Genomic DNA, 6,549 nt, shown 5'->3' with positions numbered 1-6,549 from the left:
GTCTCAGTCCCAACCCTCGAACTCAGCACCACCTTCCTAACCTGAAATCTTCTTCCTGACCTCTCCGCCCCCCACCCCACTCTGGCCTATCACCCTCACCTTAACCTCTTTCCACCTATCGCATTTCCAATGCCCCTCCCCCAAGTCCCTCCTCCCTGCTTTTTATCTTAGCCTGCTTGGCACACTCTCCTCATTCCTGAAGAAGGGCTCATGCCCGAAACATTGATTTTCCTGCTCCTTGGATGCTGCCTGACCTGCTGCGCTTTTCCAGCAACACATTTTCAGCTCTGATCTCCAGCATCTGCAGTCCTCACTTTCTCCCAGAAGTCAATGACACCAGGTTATAGTCCAACAGGCTCTTTTGAAATCACAAGCTTTCGGATCATTGCCCCTTCATCACACTCAAATGCTTGAGATTTCAAATAAACCTGTCAGACAATAACCTGATGTTGTCTCACTTCTAACCTAGTTTAATCTTGGTGAAGGAGAAGCTTTTAAAAATGATAACTCTGGACAAGATTAATAGTCACTTTGATAAGGAGGGATTAAGTAAGCAAAACCAGCATGGATTTATTAAAGGCAAATCTTCTTAAACTAACTTGCTTGAGTTTTTTAAATGTGGTAACAAAAGGGTAGATGAGGGTAATGTGATTGATGTGGCATATATAGATTTCCAAAATGCATTTAATGCCCAAGAAAACTGTAAGCAAAGTTAGAGGCTACAGAATAAAAGGGACAAGAGCAAGATGGATAATGAAATTGACTGAGGGACACAGAATGGACAACAATAGTGAATAGGAGTCAGTGAGGTCTGCAGGTGCTGGAGATGAGAGTTGAGCATGTGTTGCTGGAAAAGCATAGCAGGTAGGCAGCAACTGAGGAGCAGAATAATCGACATTTCAGGGCTAGAGCCCTTGATCAAGGATGCTGCCTGACCTGCTGTGTTTTTCCAGCAACACACTCACAACTGTAGTGAATAGTCATTTTACAGGCTAGAGGTAGGTTTATAGTGGGGTTTCCCCTGGGCTAAGCATTAGGATCCCTTTTTTTTCTCATATAATTTAATGATCTATATTTTCGTGTGTAAGTAGCAGTTATAAAATTTATGGATAACATGAAAGTTAGAAGTATTTGTGCGCCATGAAGTGGTTAGTGTTAAATTCAAAAGTACATGAACAGATTGCACAGTGGACATATACGTTGCAGATTAAATTTACTTCAAAGCAACATGAAATGATTAATTAGTAAGAATATGGAGAGATGGTACCACATAAAGGATATAGTTTTAAAAGGGGTACAAGAGCAGAGAGATCTGGGTTAAAGTGTGCACAAAATATTGAAGGTAGCACGACTGATTGAGAGTGTAGTTAACAAGGCATGTGGGATCCTGGATTTTATAAACAGGAGTATAGGGTATAACAGCAAGGCATCATGTCAAATTTGTCTAAAACACGGGTTTGCCCTCAACTGGAGCACTGCATCCTCCATACTTCAGAAAGAACACAAAGACATTAGAGGAGGTACAAAATATGTTTCGGAAGAATGGCTCCAGAGTTCAGTAACTTCAATTACATCGATGTATTAGAGATATTGAGGCTTTTATCTTTTGACAAGAAAGTTTATAAGGACATTTGAAAGAGGAATTCAAAGTTATGAGAGATCTGGTCAGAATAAATAGATGGAAGATCAAGAGTTAGAGGACACAGAATTAAGGTAATTGACAAAAGAATCAATGGCACCAACAGGAAAGTATTATTTATTCAATGCATTCACTGTAGAGGAGATGGACCTTGAGGGCTCCTCATCTCTGGCCATTTTAATGCATTGCCTCCCTGTTTGCCAGTCACTTCGCTACCTCAGCCATCACTGACAACCATATTCACACCAACACTTTTGGACATAGAATCCAGGGAAGGAATGTAGGGGTGTTTTAGGACGAGAACCAATGACATCAGGACCCAATACCCTCTTTGTACCCTGTTCCTTTTGCTTTCAGATGCTGCAGCAGGTCCTTAACAGAGACATCAGTCCATGGCACAAGCACCACATTGGCACAGTTACACTCGAGACTGGATGGCCCAGACATGCTGAGGATCTTCTAGCTAGGGGCAAGTGAACCCTCCTTTGCGTGAACCTTCAAGGGTCAGAACATGCTGGTAGGTAGAGGTGAAGGGTGCAGCCACCTCTGGAGTGTTCTGAGAGGAGCCTCCATTGATTGAGTGCCCTCTGGCATCACCTTGTCTACTTATGAGGAAACAGCACCTGGCATGTGGCAGTTTCCACACCCTCTCCCATCACTATTGTCCAGTCTTGAGAACCAATGGCTGGGCCAATGGAGAACACATATACGTGTCTTGGCAGCAGACTGCCAGACCTGGGTCTCCAGAGCAGTTGCCAACCTGTTCCTGGAAGCAGCTTGGTCATGACATGACTTGCTGCACTGTTACAACTTCTGGGCAACGAGGGTCCTCCATTGTGCCCATAGTCCTGCCTGCCATTCCTGGCCCTCCCTGAGAGTGTGGATGTAGTTTCTGATTGCAACACTACAGGGTTGTCTCCTAGCAGGGGCTGAGCAGGAGCCTGGTCCCCAGCAGTTCTCCAATGGCCAATGGCCTGGTCATTTCTGCCTTGACCACCTGTGGAGTTGTTAGAGTGATGTGCTCAATTTATAGCTTACCACACTCTCAATGAGGTGCCAGTATCTGAGCTGGTGGGGTGGGGGTTGGGAGGTGGGTTGGGAGGTGGTGCCTTGCTGATGTGTCTCCTGAAGAAAGATTACACTTGAAACATTGACTTCTTCACCTCCTGATGCTGCCTGGCTTGTTGTGTTCTTCCAGCTTCCTGCCTGTCTACGATGTATCTCCTGAGGCCTGTGACAATGCTACTCCTATAACAAGATTATGCTTGGGTTTTTTTCAGAGACGTCATAAAAGACACAGACTCCAAAATGTCTGGGGTTGAAGGGTTTTAAGGCCAATTTGATTATAGCTAATAGAAGGCTTACAAGTAAAAAAAAACACTTGCACAATAAAAGGAAAGTAGCCAGTTCTCCCAGCTCAGCATTTCTCTGGTTTGATTTGATTTTTATCAGTGGTGTTGAAAAAGTTGCTGGACCCAGAAAAGTGGGTCCATGCTTATCTCTCTTTGACTTCTCTCCTGTAAGAACCTGTGTTTGATTGTACCTTTTGTACCAAGAAGTGTTTATAGAGATTGTTGCAAGTACTGGAACATCATTAAGTAGGGATAATCTGTTGAGGTTTTGGATAGGTTGTTATTTTGTCGATAATCTTGGAAATAAATTCTGTCTTGTTTCAAACTGCATGGTTTCACCAGCAGCATCTGTCCTCGAATATCTACTTTACACCTGCTTAAAACAGTGAGCAAAGTTAGGGTCTGGACTATTTTCCTGAAATGATTTGATGGGGTCTGGCCTGGTCCATAATAGGCCTCAGTACCCTCACCCTCAGAGACTGAGAAGGTGGTTTCTGAGGGAGCCAGCCATTTCTCTGAGATGGTGGTGGAGATGTTGGCCATTTCTGTAATAGAAAAAGAGAGAGAATATGTCAAGGCCGGTGGTTAGATGGGTTAGGACAATGAATGAGACTGACAGGGGCATAATGTGAGTTTTGCAGTGGAATTGGGAGCGGTACTGACTCAGTTGTCCTGCGATCCCTGCAGGAGTGATTCCTGTCTCTTCCTGTAGGGGTTTCTTCCTGCAAGGGCTGAGGAGTCAGACACCCTTCTGCTCAGTTGACTTGATTTTAGACTGCACCCAAACCCATCATGGCATAGATTCCAAGAATGAAACTGACCAAGGGATATGTCCCCTTTAATTTTTCTGCCCACTTATAGCATGGAACAGTTTCTAATCAAATCTAGGCATACGGTCCCCATGGCTGAGATCAGCAAGTTAGTTGTGTGACAGATCATGGGTCAGAGCGATGCTCCAAATACACTCTCCCATTACACTATACCTGGAACTTACTTCAGAGGCACCGAGAGCCAAGGAACCCAACATGAAACCATCAGTGTCCACTAATACCTTCAGATTTTTGAAAAAAAATACCATGCACCAAATTCTCCATTTCTTGCAAATTGCATCTAGTAGAGATATCCTAATGTGTGAGGGGATGGGATGGATTGATTGGCATCTGACATCTGGTTTTCAGGCCCACCATTGCGTTTCTCCGAGCTAAATCACTCAGTTCAGTATTTGTGAAGGGGTTATGGCAACAAGGTTGTGCTTGTGTCAGTAGAAAATAAAACTAATAAATAAAAACAGAAATCATAGAATCCCTACGGTTTAGAGCAGGCTATTCGGGTCCATTCAATCCACACTGACCCACTGAAGAGCATCCTACCCAGCCCCACCCCTCTACCCTATCAGCCTGCATTTCACATGGCTAGTCCCACATATCCCTGGGCACTATGGACAATTTCTCATGGCCAATCCATCTAATCTGCATATCTTCTGCTGTGGGAGGTAACCCACGCAGACACAGCGAGAACATATAAACTCCACAGACACAGTTGCCCAAGGGTGGAATTGAACCCAGGTCCCTGGCACTGTCAGGCAGCAGTGTTAACCACTGTGCCAACCATGCTGAAATTGCTGGAAAAATTCAGCAGGTCTGGCAACATTTGTGGAGAGAAATCAAAGTTTTGGGTCCAGTGCTCCTTCTTCAGAACTGATGGCAGCTGGGAAAAAGTTGTTCTTATGCTCAGAAAATAGTAGACGGGGTAGGGAGTAAATGACAGAGCCCAAAGAGAGAGAAAGATAGTTGAAAAGACAAAGGAGAGGATACCGATCAGTCCAGAAGAATGAATGGCTGTGAATGCGTCTATTCGTGGCTTACAATGTTTGGTGTGTAATGGTGTATAGGGGTTAGAATAAGGATATGGGAGAAGGTGCCTGAAACCCTAAAATTGTTGAACTCGGTATCGAGTCCAGAAAGCTGTCGAGTTCCCAAGTGGAAAATGAGGTGCTGTTCTTCCAGCTTATGCTGAGCTTCACAGGAGCAGTGCAGCAAGCCCGAGACAGAGGTGTTGGCCAGGGAACAGAGTGGTGTGTTCAAGTGGCAGACAAGGGGAAGCTCAGGGTCTTCTTTGTAGAAGGTGTTCTACAAAGCAGTCACCCGGTCTGTGCTTTGTTTCCCCAATGCAGGGAAGACCACACTATGCGCAGAAATGCTGACTTTTTCTAGCAATTTCCATTTTTGTTTCAGACTTCCAGCATCCTCAATTCTTTTGGTTTTTTAAAATAAAATTAATACTTCTTTCCCCAGACATGTAAGATGATGGGTGATGGGTCTCTATCGTGACAGCTCTGGCTGTTGTAGGCTCTTAACAGAATAGTTCTAATGGAACTAGAGCTAAAATGGACCACCTGCCCAGGGAAACCAATGAGCAAGAGGTAATACAACCAAAGGTATTCACCTTCATAGCATCCAGTAATGCTCTGGATTCCTCTGCTCAAATAGCTGATTAGCACTGCTGCCTCACAGTGCCAGGAACTCAGGTTCTATTCCTGCCTTACGCGACTGTCTGGGTAGAGTTTGCACATTTTCCCAATGTCTGTACAGATTTCCTCTGGGTGCTCTGGTTTCTTCCCACAGTCCAAAGACGTGCAGGTTAGGTAGATTGACCATGCTAAATTGCCCATTGTGTCAGGGATGTGCAGGGTTACAGGGATGTGTCAAAGAGTGTGGTGCTGGAAAAGCACAGCCGGTCAGACAGCATCAAGGAGCAGGAGAGTCAACATTTCGAGCATAAGCTCTTCATCAGGATGCTGCCTGACCGGCTGTGCTTTTCCAACACCACACTCTTCGACTCTGATCTCCAGCATCTGCACTCCTCACTTTCTCCGAGTTGGTTACAGGGATGGGGTGGGTCTGGGTGGGTTGCTCTTCAGAGTATTAGTGTGGACTCTATGGGCTGAATGGCCTGCTTCCACACTGTAGGGATTCATGATGATTCTATGAAAATATCTGAAAATTCCATCCAGGGAGGAGCTGTCCAACTGGAAACAGATGGACATACAATGGCAGCACGTGAGATATAGAGATACACAAAAGAGACAGACAGTGACAGAGAGAGACAGACAATAAGACAGCTTCCTATAGGCTAATGCTGCTCCGTGATTTACAATAAGAGACAAATGGGAGCAGTCTGGATCAAATCTCCTTTTGTGTTTCTCTCCCCATGGGAAATGCAATCCCTCTATCCAGTCTAACAACACAGCTAAACCCACGCTCGATATTTGGAGATTCAAGTAATTGAGTTTGCACTATGTCCCCCCTCGTGACACATCTCCATAGACCTCAAATCCATTCTGCTTGATTTTGAATTCAAGATGTGAACCAAAGCAACAGGTTCTTTTTTTATTATTACATGAAGTTGCTGAATTATTACTGGCAAAATCACAAATATCAATAATGCCCTTTAAGGTGGTCTGCTCCTTTAATTGGAGCAATTGGACACAGGAATGAATTGCTTGCCTGAGGGGCTAACCCAGTCAAAAATTCTTAATTCATATACAATGCCATGCAG

Source organism: Chiloscyllium plagiosum, chromosome 25 (genome assembly GCF_004010195.1).
Source record: "Chiloscyllium plagiosum isolate BGI_BamShark_2017 chromosome 25, ASM401019v2, whole genome shotgun sequence".
NCBI classification, from domain to species: Eukaryota; Metazoa; Chordata; class Chondrichthyes; order Orectolobiformes; family Hemiscylliidae; genus Chiloscyllium; species Chiloscyllium plagiosum.
This window is presented reverse-complemented; position numbering follows the sequence as displayed.